The sequence below is a fragment of the Dendrobates tinctorius genome, unplaced genomic scaffold (assembly GCF_039654945.1).
Source record: "Dendrobates tinctorius isolate UK_male_01 unplaced genomic scaffold, ASM3965494v1 ptg000001l, whole genome shotgun sequence".
Lineage (NCBI taxonomy): Eukaryota > Metazoa > Chordata > Amphibia > Anura > Dendrobatidae > Dendrobates > Dendrobates tinctorius.
In genome coordinates, this window is record NW_027361669.1 from 20331694 (window position 1) to 20347685 (window position 15992).

The window sequence follows — 15992 nt, forward strand, 5'->3', positions numbered from 1 at the left end:
ATACAATACACATTATATACATCAGGGTGACAGTGTGATACACCACACATTATATACATCAGGGTGACAGTGTGACTACACTACACATTATATACATCAGGGTGACAGTGTGACTACACTACACATTATATACATCAGGGTGACAGTGTGATACACTACACATTATACACATCATGTGACAGTGTGACTACACCACACATTATATACATCAGGGTGACAGTGTGAGTACACTACACACTATATACATCAGGGTGACAGTGTGACTACACCACACATTATATACATCAGGGTGACAGTGTGACTACAATACACACTATATACATCAGGGTGACAGTGTGACTACACTACACACTATATACATCAGGGTGACAGTGTGACTACACTACACATTATATACATCAGGGTGACAGTGTGACTACACCACACATTATATACATCAGGGTGACAGTGTGACTACACTACACATTATATACATCGTGTGACAGTGTGACTACACCACACATTATATACATCAGGGTGACAGTGTGATACACTACACATTATATACATCAGGGTGACAGTGTGACTACACCACACATTATATACATCAGGGTGACAGTGTGATACACTACACATTTTATACATCAGGGCGACAGTATGATACACCACGCATTATATACATCAGGGTGACAGTGTGACTACACCACACATTATATACATCAGGGTGACAGTGTGATACAATACACATTATATACATCAGGGTGACAGTGTGATACACCACACATTATATACATCAGGGTGACAGTGTGATACACTACACATTATATACATCAGGGTGACAGTATGATACACCACGCATTATATACATCAGGGTGACAGTGTGACTACACTACACATTATATACATCAGGGTGACAGTGTGATACACCACACATTATATACATCAGGGTGACAGTGTGACTACACCACACATTATATACATCAGGGTGACAGTGTGACTACACTACACATTATATACATCAGGGTGACAGTGTGATACACCACACATTATATACATCAGAGTGACAGTGTGATACACCACACATTATATACATCAGGGTGACAGTGTGACTACACTACACATTATATACATCAGGGTGACAGTGTGATACACCACACATTATATACATTTGGGTGACAGTGTGATACACCACACATTATATACATCAGAGTGACAGTGTGATACACCACACATTATATACATCAGGGTGACAGTGTGACTACACTACACATTATATACATCAGGGTGACAGTGTGATACACCACACATTATATACATCAGGGTGACAATGTGACTACACTACACATTATATACAACAGGGTGACAGTGTGACTACACCACACATTATATACATCAGGGTGACAATGTGACTACACTACACATTATATACATCAGGGTGACAGTGTGACTACACTACACATTATATTCATCAGGGTGACAGTGTGACTACACCACACATTATATTCATCAGGGTGACAGTGTGACTACACCACACATTATATACATCAGGGTGACAGTGTGATACACCACAAACTATATACATCAGGGTGACAGTGTGATACACCACACATTATATACATCAGGGTGACAGTGTGATACACCACACATTATATACATCAGGGTGACAGTGTGATACACCACACATTATATACATCGTGTGACAGTGTGACTACACTACACATTATATACATCAGGGTGACAGTGTGACTACTCTCCACATTGTATACATCAGGGTGACAGTGTGACTACAATACACATTATATACATCGTGTGACAGTGTGACTACACTACACATTATATACATCAGGGTGACAGTGTGACTACACCACACATTATATACATCAGGGTGACAGTGTGAGTACACCACACATTATATACATCAGGGTGACAGTGTGACTATACCACACATTATATACATCAGGGTGACAGTGTGATACACCACACATTATATACCTCGGGGTGACAGTGTGACTACACTACACATTATATACATCAGGGTGACAGTGTGACTACACTACACATTATATACATCAGAGTGACAGTGTGACTACACTACACATTATATACATCAGGGTGACAGTGTGACTACACTCCACATTATATACATCAGGGTGACAGTGTGATACACCACACATTATATACATCAGGGTGACAGTGTGACTACACTACACATTATATACATCGTGTGACAGTGTGACTACACCACACATTATATACATCAGGGTGACAGTGTGATACACTACACATTATATACATCAGGGTGACAGTGTGACTACACCACACATTATATACATCAGGGTGACAGTGTGATACACTACACATTATATACATCAGGGTGACAGTGTGACTACACCACACATTATATACATCAGGGTGACAGTGTGATACACTACACATTATATACATCAGGGTGACAGTGTGACTACACTACACATTATATACATCAGGGCGACAGTGTGACTACTCCACACATTATATTCATCAGGGTGACAGTGTGATACACTACACATTATATACATCAGGGTGACAGTGTGACTACACTCCACATTATATACATCAGGGTGACAGTGTGACTACACTCCACATTATATACATCAGGGTGACAGTGTGATACACCACGCATTATATTCACCAGGGTGACAGTGTGACTACACTACACATTATATACATCAGGGTGACAGTGTGATACACCACGCATTATATTCATTAGGGTGACAGTGTGACTACACTACACATTTTATACATCAGGGTGACAGTGTGACTACACCACACATTATATACATCAGGGTGACAGTGTGATACAATACACATTATATACATCAGGGTGACAGTGTGATACACCACACATTATATACATCAGGGTGACAGTGTGATACACTACACATTATATACATCAGGGTGACAGTATAATACACCATGCATTATATACATCAGGGTGACAGTGTGACTACACTACACATTATATACATCAGGGTGACAGTGTGATACACCACACATTATATACATCAGGGTGACAGTGTGATACACCACACATTATATACATCAGAGTGACAGTGTGATACACCACACATTATATACATCAGGGTGACAGTGTGACTACACTACACATTATATACATCAGGGTGACAGTGTGATACACCACACACTATATACATCCGGGTGACAGTGTGATACACCACGCATTATATTCATCAGGGTGACAGTGTGACTACACTACACATTATATACATCAGGGTGACAGTGTGATATACCACGCATTATATTCATCAGGGTGACAGTGTGACTACACTACACATTTTATACATCAGGGTGACAGTGTGACTACACCACACATTATATACATCAGGGTGACAGTGTGATACAATACACATTATATACATCAGGGTGACAGTGTGATACACCACACATTATATACATCAGGGTGACAGTGTGATACACTACACATTATATACATCAGGGTGACAGTATGATACACCACGCATTATATACATCAGGGTGACAGTGTGACTACACTACACATTATATACATCAGGGTGACAGTGTGATACACCACACATTATATACATCAGGGTGACAGTGTGACTACACCACACATTATATACATCAGGGTGACAGTGTGACTACACTACACATTATATACATCAGGGTGACAGTGTGATACACCACACATTATATACATCAGAGTGACAGTGTGATACACCACACATTATATACATCAGGGTGACAGTGTGACTACACTACACATTATATATATCAGGGTGACAGTGTGATACACCACACATTATATACATCAGGGTGACAGTGTGATACACCACACATTATATACATCAGAGTGACAGTGTGATATACCATACATTATATACATCAGGGTGACAGTGTGACTACACTACACATTATATACATCAGGGTGACAGTGTGACTACACTACACATTATATACATGAGGGTGACAGTGTGACTACACCACACATTATATACATCAGGGTGACAGTGTGACTACACCACACATTATATACATCAGGGTGACAGTGTGACTACACTACACATTATATACATCAGGGTGACAGTGTGATACACCACACATTATATACATCAGGGTGACAGTGTGATACACCACACATTATATACATCAGGGTGACAGTGTGATACACCACACATTATATGCATCAGGGTGACAGTGTGATACACCACACATTATATACATCGTGTGACAGTGTGACTACACTACACATTATATACATCAGGGTGACAATGTGACTACTCTCCACATTATATACATCAGGGTGACAGTGTGACTACAATACACATTATATACATCGTGTGACAGTGTGACTACACTACACATTATATACATCAGGGTGACAGTGTGACTACACCACACATTATATACATGAGGGTGACAGTGTGAGTACACCACACATTATATACATCAGGGTGACAGTGTGATACACCACACATTATATACCTCGGGGTGACAGTGTGACTACACTACACATTATATACATCAGGGTGACAGTGTGACTACACTACACATTATATACATCAGAGTGACAGTGTGACTACACTACACATTATATACATCAGAGTGACAGTGTGACTACACTACACATTATATACATCAGGGTGTCAGTGTGACTACACTCCACATTATATACATCAGGGTGACAGTGTGATACACCACACATTATATACATCAGGGTGACAGTGTGACTACACTACACATTATATACATCGTGTGACAGTGTGACTACACCACACATTATATACATCAGGGTGACAGTGTGACTACACTCCACATTATATACATCAGGGTGACAGTGTGATACACCACGCATTATATTCATCAGGGTGACAGTGTGACTACACTACACACTATATACATCAGGGTGACAGTGTGATACACCACGCATTATATTCATCAGGGTGACAGTGTGACTACACTACACATTTTATACATCAGGGTGACAGTGTGACTACACCACACATTATATACACTCACTGGCCACTTTATTAGGTACACCATGCTAGTAAGGGGTTGGACCCCCTTTTGCCTTCAGAACTGCCTCAATTCTTCGTGGCAGAGATTCAACAAGGTGCTGGAAGCCTTCCTCAGAGATTTTGGACCATATTGACATGATGGCATCACACAGTTGGCGCAGATTTGTCGGCTGCACATCCCTGATGCGAATCTCCCGTTCCACCACATCCCAAAGATGCTCTATTGGATTGAGATCTGGTGACTGAGGAGGCCATTTGAGTACAGTAAACTCATTGTCATGTTCAAGAAACCAATCTGAGATGATTCGAGCTTTATGACATGGCGCATTATCCTGCTGAAAGTAGCCATCAGATGTTGGGTACATTGTGGTCATAAAGGGATGGACATGGTCAGCAACAATACTCAGGTAGGCTGTGGCGTTGCAACGATGCTCAATTGGTACCAAGGGGCCCAAAGAGTGCCCAGAAAAAATTCCCCACACCATGACACCACCACCACCAGCCTGAACCGTTGATACAAGGCAGGATGGATCCATGCTTTCATGTTGTTTACGCCAAATTCTGACCCTACCATCCGAATGTCGCAGCAGAAATCGAGACTCATCAGACCAGGCAACGTTTTTCCAATCTTCTACTGTCCAATTTCGATGAGCTTGTGCAAATTGTAGCCTCAGTTTCCTGTTCTTAGCTGAGAGGAGTGGTACCCAGTGTGGTCTTCTGCTGCTGTAGCCCATCTGCCTCAAAGTTCGACGCACTGTGCGTTCAGAGATGCTCTTCTGCCTACCTTGGTTGTAACGGGTGGCAATTTGAGTCACTGTTGCCTTTCTATCAGCTCGAACCAGTCTGCCCATTCTCCTCTGACCTCTGGCATCAACATGGCATTTCCGGCCACAGAACTGCCGCTCACTGGATTTTTTTTCTTTTTCGGACCATTCTTTGTAAACCCTAGAGATGGTTGTGCGTGAAAATCCCAGTAGATCAGCAGTTTCTGAAATTCTCAGACCAGCCCTTCTGGCACCAACAATCATGCCACGTTCAAAGGCACTCAAATCACCTTTCTTCCCCATACTGATGCTCGGTTTGAACTGCAGGAGATTGTCTTGACCATGTCTACATGCCTAAATGCACTGAGTTGCCGCCATGTGATTGGCTGATTAGAAATTAAGTCTTAACACACAGTTGGACAGGTGTACCTAATAAAGTGGCCAGTGAGTGTACATCAGGGTGACAGTGTGATACAATACACATTATATACATCAGGGTGACAGTGTGATACACCACACATTATATACATCAGGGTGACAGTGTGATACACTACACATTATATACATCAGGGTGACAGTATGATACACCATGCATTATATACATCAGGGTGACAGTGTGATACACTACACATTATATACATCAGGGTGACAGTATGATACACCATGCATTATATACATCAGGGTGACAGTGTGATACACCACACATTATATACATCAGGGTGACAGTGTGACTACACCACACATTATATACATCAGGGTGACAGTGTGACTACACTACACATTATATACAACAGGGTGACAGTGTGACTACACCACACATTATATACATCAGGGTGACAATGTGACTACACTACACATTATATACATCAGGGTGACAGTGTGACTACACTACACATTATATACAACAGGGTGACAGTGTGACTACACCACACATTATATACATCAGGGTGACAGTGTGACTACACTACACATTATATACAACAGGGTGACAGTGTGACTACACCACACATTATATACATCAGGGTGACAATGTGACTACACTACACATTATATACATCAGGGTGACAGTGTGATACACCACACATTATATATATCAGGGTGACAGTGTGATACACCACGCATTATATTCATCAGGGTGACAGTGTGACTACACTACACATTATATACATCAGGGTGACAGTGTGATACACCACGCATTATATTCATCAGGGTGACAATGTGACTACACTACACATTATATACAACAGGGTGACAGTGTGACTACACCACACATTATATACATCAGGGTGACAATGTGACTACCCTACACATTATATACATCAGGGTGACAGTGTGACTACACTACACATTATATACATCAGGGTGACAGTGTGACTACACCACACACTATATACATCAGGGTGACAGTGTGACTACACTAAACATTATATACATCAGGGTGACAGTGTGACTACACTACACATTATATACATCAGGGTGACAGTGTGACTACACTACACATTATATACATCAGGGTGACAGTGTGACTATACTACACATTATATACATCAGGGTGACAGTGTGACTACACTACACATTATATACATCAGGGTGACAGTGTGACTACACCACACATTATATACATCAGGGTGACAGTGTGACTACACTACACACTATATACATCAGAGTGACAGTGTGACTACACGACACACTATATACATCAGGGTGACAGTGTGACTACACTACACATTATATACATCAGGGTGACAGTGTGACTACACTACACATTATATACATCAGGGTGACAGTGTGACTACACTACACACTATATACATCAGGGTGACAGTGTGACTACACTACACATTATATACATCAGGGTGACAGTGTGACTACACCACACATTATATACATCAGGGTGACAGTGTGATACACCACACATTATATACATCAGAGTGACAGTGTGATACACCACACATTATATACATCAGGGTGACAGTGTGACTACACTACACATTATATACATCACGGTGACAGTGTGATACACCACACATTATATACATCAGGGTGACATTGTGATACACTATACATTATATACATCAGGGTGACAGTGTGACTACACCACACATTATATACATCAGGGTGACAATGTGACTACACTACACATTATATACAACAGGGTGACAGTGTGACTACACCACACATTATATACATCAGGGTGACAATGTGACTACACTACACATTATATACATCAGGGTGACAGTGTGACTACACTACACATTATATTCATCAGGGTGACTGTGTGACAACACCACACATTATATACATCAGGGTGATAGTGTGACTACACTACACATTATATACATCAGGGTGACAGTGTGTTACACCACACACTATATACATCAGGGTGACAGTGTGACTACACTACACATTATATACATCAGGGTGACAGTGTGATACACCACACACTATATACATCAGGGTGACAGTGTGATACACCACACATTATATACATCAGGGTGACAGTGTGATACACCACACATTATATACATCAGGGTGACAGTGTGATACACCACACATTATATACATCGTGTGACTACACCACACATTATATACATCAGGGTGACAGCGTGATACACTACACATTATATACATCAGGGTGACAGTGTGACTACACCACACATTATATACATCAGGGTGACAGTGTGATACACTACACATTATATACATCAGGGTGACAGTGTGACTACACCACACATTATATACATCAGGGTGACAGTGTGATACACTACACATTATATACATCAGGGTGACAGTGTGACTACACTACACATTATATACATCAGGGCGACAGTGTGATTACACTCCACATTATATACATCAGGGTGACAGTGTGACTACACTCCACATTATATACATCAGGGTGACAGTGTGATACACCACGCATTATATTCATCAGGGTGACAGTGTGACTACACTACACACTATATACATCAGGGTGACAGTGTGATACACCACGCATTATATTCATCAGGGTGACAGTGTGACTACACTACACATTTTATACATCAGGGTGACAGTGTGACTACACCACACATTATATACATCAGGGTGACAGTGTGATACAATACACATTATATACATCAGGGTGACAGTGTGATACACCACACATTATATACATCAGGGTGACAGTGTGATACACTACACATTATATACATCAGGGTGACAGTATGATACACCATGCATTATATACATCAGGGTGACAGTGTGATACACCACACATTATATACATCAGGGTGACAGTGTGACTACACCACACATTATATACATCAGGGTGACAGTGTGACTACACTACACATTATATACAACAGGGTGACAGTGTGACTACACCACACATTATATACATCAGGGTGACAATGTGACTACACTACACATTATATACATCAGGGGGACAGTGTGATACACCACACATTATATATATCAGGGTGACAGTGTGATACACCACGCATTATATTCATCAGGGTGACAGTGTGACTACACTACACATTATATACATCAGGGTGACAGTGTGACTACACTACACATTATATACATCAGGGTGACAGTGTGACTACACCACACACTATTTACATCAGGGTGACAGTGTGACTACACTACACATTATATACATCAGGGTGACAGTGTGATACACCACACATTATATACATCAGGGTGACAGTGTGATACACCACACATTATATACATCAGGGTGACAGTGTGATACACCACACATTATATACATCAGGGTGACAGTGTGATACACCACACATTATATACATCGTGTGACAGTGTGACTACACTACACATTATATACATCAGGGTGACAGTGTGACTACACTACACATTATATACATCAGGGTGACAGTGTGACTACACTACACATTATATACATCAGGGTGACAGTGTGACTACACTCCACATTATATACATCAGGGTGACAGTGTGACTACTCTCCACATTATATACATCAGGGTGACAGTGTGACTACAATACACATTATATACATTGTGTGACAGTGTGACTACACTACACATTATATACATCAGGGTGACAGTGTGACTACACCACACATTATATACATCAGGGTGACAGTGTGATACACCACACATTATATACATCAGGGTGACAGTGTGATATACCACACATTATATACATCAGAGTGACAGTGTGATACACCACACATTATATACATCAGGGTGACAGTGTGACTACACTACACATTATATACATCAGGGTGACAGTGTGATACACCACACATTATATACATCAGGGTGACAGTGTGACTACACTACACATTATATACATCAGGGTGACAGTGTGATACACCACACATTATATACATCCGGGTGACAGTGTGATACACCACACATTATATACATCAGGGTGACAGTGTGACTACACTACACATTATATACATCAGGGTGACAGTGTGATACACCACACATTATATACATCAGGGTGACAGTGTGATACACCACACATTATATACATCAGGGTGACAGTGTGACTACACTACACATTATATACAACAGGGTGACATTGTGACTACACCACACATTATATACATCAGGGTGACAATGTGACTACACTACACATTATATACATCAGGGTGACAGTGTGATACACCACACACTATATATATCAGGGTGACAGTGTGATACACCACGCATTATATTCATCAGGGTGACAGTGTGACTACACTACATATTATATACATCAGGGTGACAGTGTGATACACCACGCATTATATACATCAGGGTGACAGTGTGACTACACTACACATTATATACATCACGGTGACAGTGTGATACACCACACATTATATACATCAGGGTGACATTGTGATACACTATACATTATATACATCAGGGTGACAGTGTGACTACACCACACATTATATACATCAGGGTGACAATGTGACTACACTACACATTATATACAACAGGGTGACAGTGTGACTACACCACACATTATATACATCAGGGTGACAATGTGACTACACTACACATTATATACATCAGGGTGACAGTGTGACTACACTACACATTATATTCATCAGGGTGACAGTGTGACAACACCACACATTATATACATCAGGGTGATAGTGTGACTACACTACACATTATATACATCAGGGTGACAGTGTGATACACCACACACTATATACATCAGGGTGACAGTGTGACTACACTACACATTATATACATCAGGGTGACAGTGTGATACACCACACACTATATACATCAGGGTGACAGTGTGATACACCACACATTATATACATCAGGGTGACAGTGTGATACACCACACATTATATACATCAGGGTGACAGTGTGATACACCACACATTATATACATCGTGTGACTACACCACACATTATATACATCAGGGTGACAGCGTGATACACTACACATTATATACATCAGGGTGACAGTGTGACTACACCACACATTATATACATCAGGGTGACAGTGTGATACACTACACATTATATACATCAGGGTGACAGTGTGACTACACCACACATTATATACATCAGGGTGACAGTGTGATACACTACACATTATATACATCAGGGTGACAGTGTGACTACACTACACATTATATACATCAGGGCGACAGTGTGACTACACTCCACATTATATACATAGGGTGACAGTGTGACTACACTCCACATTATATACATCAGGGTGACAGTGTGATACACCACGCATTATATTCATCAGGGTGACAGTGTGACTACACTACACACTATATACATCAGGGTGACAGTGTGATACACCACGCATTATATTCATCAGGGTGACAGTGTGACTACACTACACATTTTATACATCAGGGTGACAGTGTGACTACACCACACATTATATACATCAGGGTGACAGTGTGATACAATACACATTATATACATCAGGGTGACAGTGTGATACACCACACATTATATACATCAGGGTGACAGTGTGATACACTACACATTATATACATCAGGGTGACAGTATGATACACCATGCATTATATACATCAGGGTGACAGTGTGATACACCACACATTATATACATCAGGGTGACAGTGTGACTACCCCACACATTATATACATCAGGGTGACAGTGTGACTACACTACACATTATATACAACAGGGTGACAGTGTGACTACACCACACATTATATACATCAGGGTGACAATGTGACTACACTACACATTATATACATCAGGGGGACAGTGTGATACACCACACATTATATATATCAGGGTGACAGTGTGATACACCACGCATTATATTCATCAGGGTGACAGTGTGACTACACTACACATTATATACATCAGGGTGACAGTGTGACTACACTACACATTATATACATCAGGGTGACAGTGTGACTACACCACACACTATTTACATCAGGGTGACAGTGTGACTACACTACACATTATATACATCAGGGTGACAGTGTGATACACCACACATTATATACATCAGGGTGACAGTGTGATACACCACACATTATATACATCAGGGTGACAGTGTGATACACCACACATTATATACATCAGGGTGACAGTGTGATACACCACACATTATATACATCGTGTGACAGTGTGACTACACTACACATTATATACATCAGGGTGACAGTGTGACTACACTACACATTATATACATCAGGGTGACAGTGTGACTACACTACACATTATATACATCAGGGTGACAGTGTGACTACACTCCACATTATATACATCAGGGTGACAGTGTGACTACTCTCCACATTATATACATCAGGGTGACAGTGTGACTACAATACACATTATATACATCGTGTGACAGTGTGACTACACTACACATTATATACATCAGGGTGACAGTGTGACTACACCACACATTATATACATCAGGGTGACAGTGTGATACACCACACATTATATACATCAGGGTGACAGTGTGATATACCACACATTATATACATCAGAGTGACAGTGTGATACACCACACATTATATACATCAGGGTGACAGTGTGACTACACTACACATTATATACATCAGGGTGACAGTGTGATACACCACACATTATATACATCAGGGTGACAGTGTGACTACACTACACATTATATACATCAGGGTGACAGTGTGATACACCACACATTATATACATCCGGGTGACAGTGTGATACACCACACATTATATACATCAGGGTGACAGTGTGACTACACTACACATTATATACATCAGGGTGACAGTGTGATACACCACACATTATATACATCAGGGTGACAGTGTGATACACCACACATTATATACATCAGGGTGACAGTGTGACTACACTACACATTATATACAACAGGGTGACATTGTGACTACACCACACATTATATACATCAGGGTGACAATGTGACTACACTACACATTATATACATCAGGGTGACAGTGTGATACACCACACACTATATATATCAGGGTGACAGTGTGATACACCACGCATTATATTCATCAGGGTGACAGTGTGACTACACTACATATTATATACATCAGGGTGACAGTGTGATACACCACGCATTATATTCATCAGGGTGACAGTGTGACTACACTACACATTTTATACATCAGGGTGACAGTGTGACTACACCACACATTATATACATCAGGGTGACAGTGTGATACAATACACATTATATACATCAGGGTGACAGTGTGATACACCACACATTATATACATCAGGGTGACAGTGTGATACACTACACATTATATACATCAGGGTGACAGTATGATACACCACGCATTATATACATCAGGGTGACAGTGTGACTACACTACACATTATATACATCAGGGTGACAGTGTGATACACCACACATTATATACATCAGGGTGACAGTGTGACTACACCACACATTATATACATCAGGGTGACAGTGAGACTACACTACACATTATATACATCAGGGTGACAGTGTGATACACCACACATTATATACATCAGAGTGACAGTGTGATACACCACACATTATATACATCAGGGTGACAGTGTGACTACACTACACATTATATATATCAGGGTGACAGTGTAATACACCACACATTATATACATCAGGGTGACAGTGTGATACAACACACATTATATACATCAGAGTGACAGTGTGATATACCACACATTATATACATCAGGGTGACAGTGTGACTACACTACACATTATATACATCAGGGTGACAGGGTGACTACACTACACATTATATACATCAGGGTGACAGTGTGACTACACCACACATTATATACATCAGGGTGACAGTGTGACTACACTCCACATTATATACATCAGGGTGACAGTGTGACTACTCTCCACATTATATACATCAGAGTGACAGTGTGACTACAATACACATTATATACATCGTGTGACAGTGTGACTACACTACACATTATATACATCAGGGTGACAGTGTGACTACACCACACATTATATACATCAGGGTGACAGTGTGATACACCACACATTATATACATCAGGGTGACAGTGTGATATACCACACATTATATACATCAGAGTGACAGTGTGATACACCACACATTATATACATCAGGGTGACAGTGTGACTACACTACACATTATATACATCAGGGTGACAGTGTGATACACCACACATTATATACATCAGGGTGACAGTTTGACTACACTACACATTATATACATCAGGGTGACAGTGTGATACACCACACATTATATACATCCGGGTGATAGTGTGATACACCACACATTATATACATCAGGGTGACAGTGTGACTACACTACACATTATATACATCAGGGTGACAGTGTGATACACCACACATTATATACATCAGGGTGACAGTGTGATACACCACACATTATATACATCAGGGTGACAGTGTGACTACACTACACATTATATACAACAGGGTGACATTGTGACTACACCACACATTATATACATCAGGGTGACAATGTGACTACACTACACATTATATACATCAGGGTGACAGTGTGATACACCACACACTATATATATCAGGGTGACAGTGTGATACACCACGCATTATATTCATCAGGGTGACAGTGTGACTACACTACACATTATATACATCAGGGTGACAGTGTGATACACCACGCATTATATTCATCAGGGTGACAGTGTGACTACACTACACATTTTATACATCAGGGTGACAGTGTGACTACACCACACATTATATACATCAGGGTGACAGTGTGATACAATACACATTATATACATCAGGGTGACAGTGTGATACACCACACATTATATACATCAGGGTGACAGTGTGATACACTACACATTATATACATCAGGGTGACAGTATGATACACCACGCATTATATACATCAGGGTGACAGTGTGACTACACTACACATTATATACATCAGGGTGACAGTGTGATACACCACACATTATATACATCAGGGTGACAGTGTGACTACACCACACATTATATACATCAGGGTGACAGTGAGACTACACTACACATTATATACATCAGGGTGACAGTGTGATACACCACACATTATATACATCAGAGTGACAGTGTGATACACCACACATTATATACATCAGGGTGACAGTGTGACTACACTACACATTATATATATCAGGGTGACAGTGTGATACACCACACATTATATACATCAGGGTGACAGTGTGATACACCACACATTATATACATCAGAGTGACAGTGTGATATACCACACATTATATACATCAGGGTGACAGTGTGACTACACTACACATTATATACATCAGGGTGACAGTGTGACTACACTACACATTATATACATCAGGGTGACAGTGTGACTACACCACACATTATATACATCAGGGTGACAGTGTGACTACACCACACATTATATACATCAGGGTGACAGTGTGACTACACTACACATTATATACATCAGGGTGACAGTGTGATACACCACACATTATATACATCAGGGTGACAGTTTGATACACCACACATTATATACATCAGGGTGACAGTGTGATACACCACACATTATATACATCGTGTGACAGTGTGACTACACTACACATTATATACATCAGGGTGACAGTGTGACTACTCTCGACATTATATACATCAGGGTGACAGTGTGACTACAATACACATTATATACATCGTGTGACAGTGTGACTACACTACACATTATATACATCAGGGTGACAGTGTGAG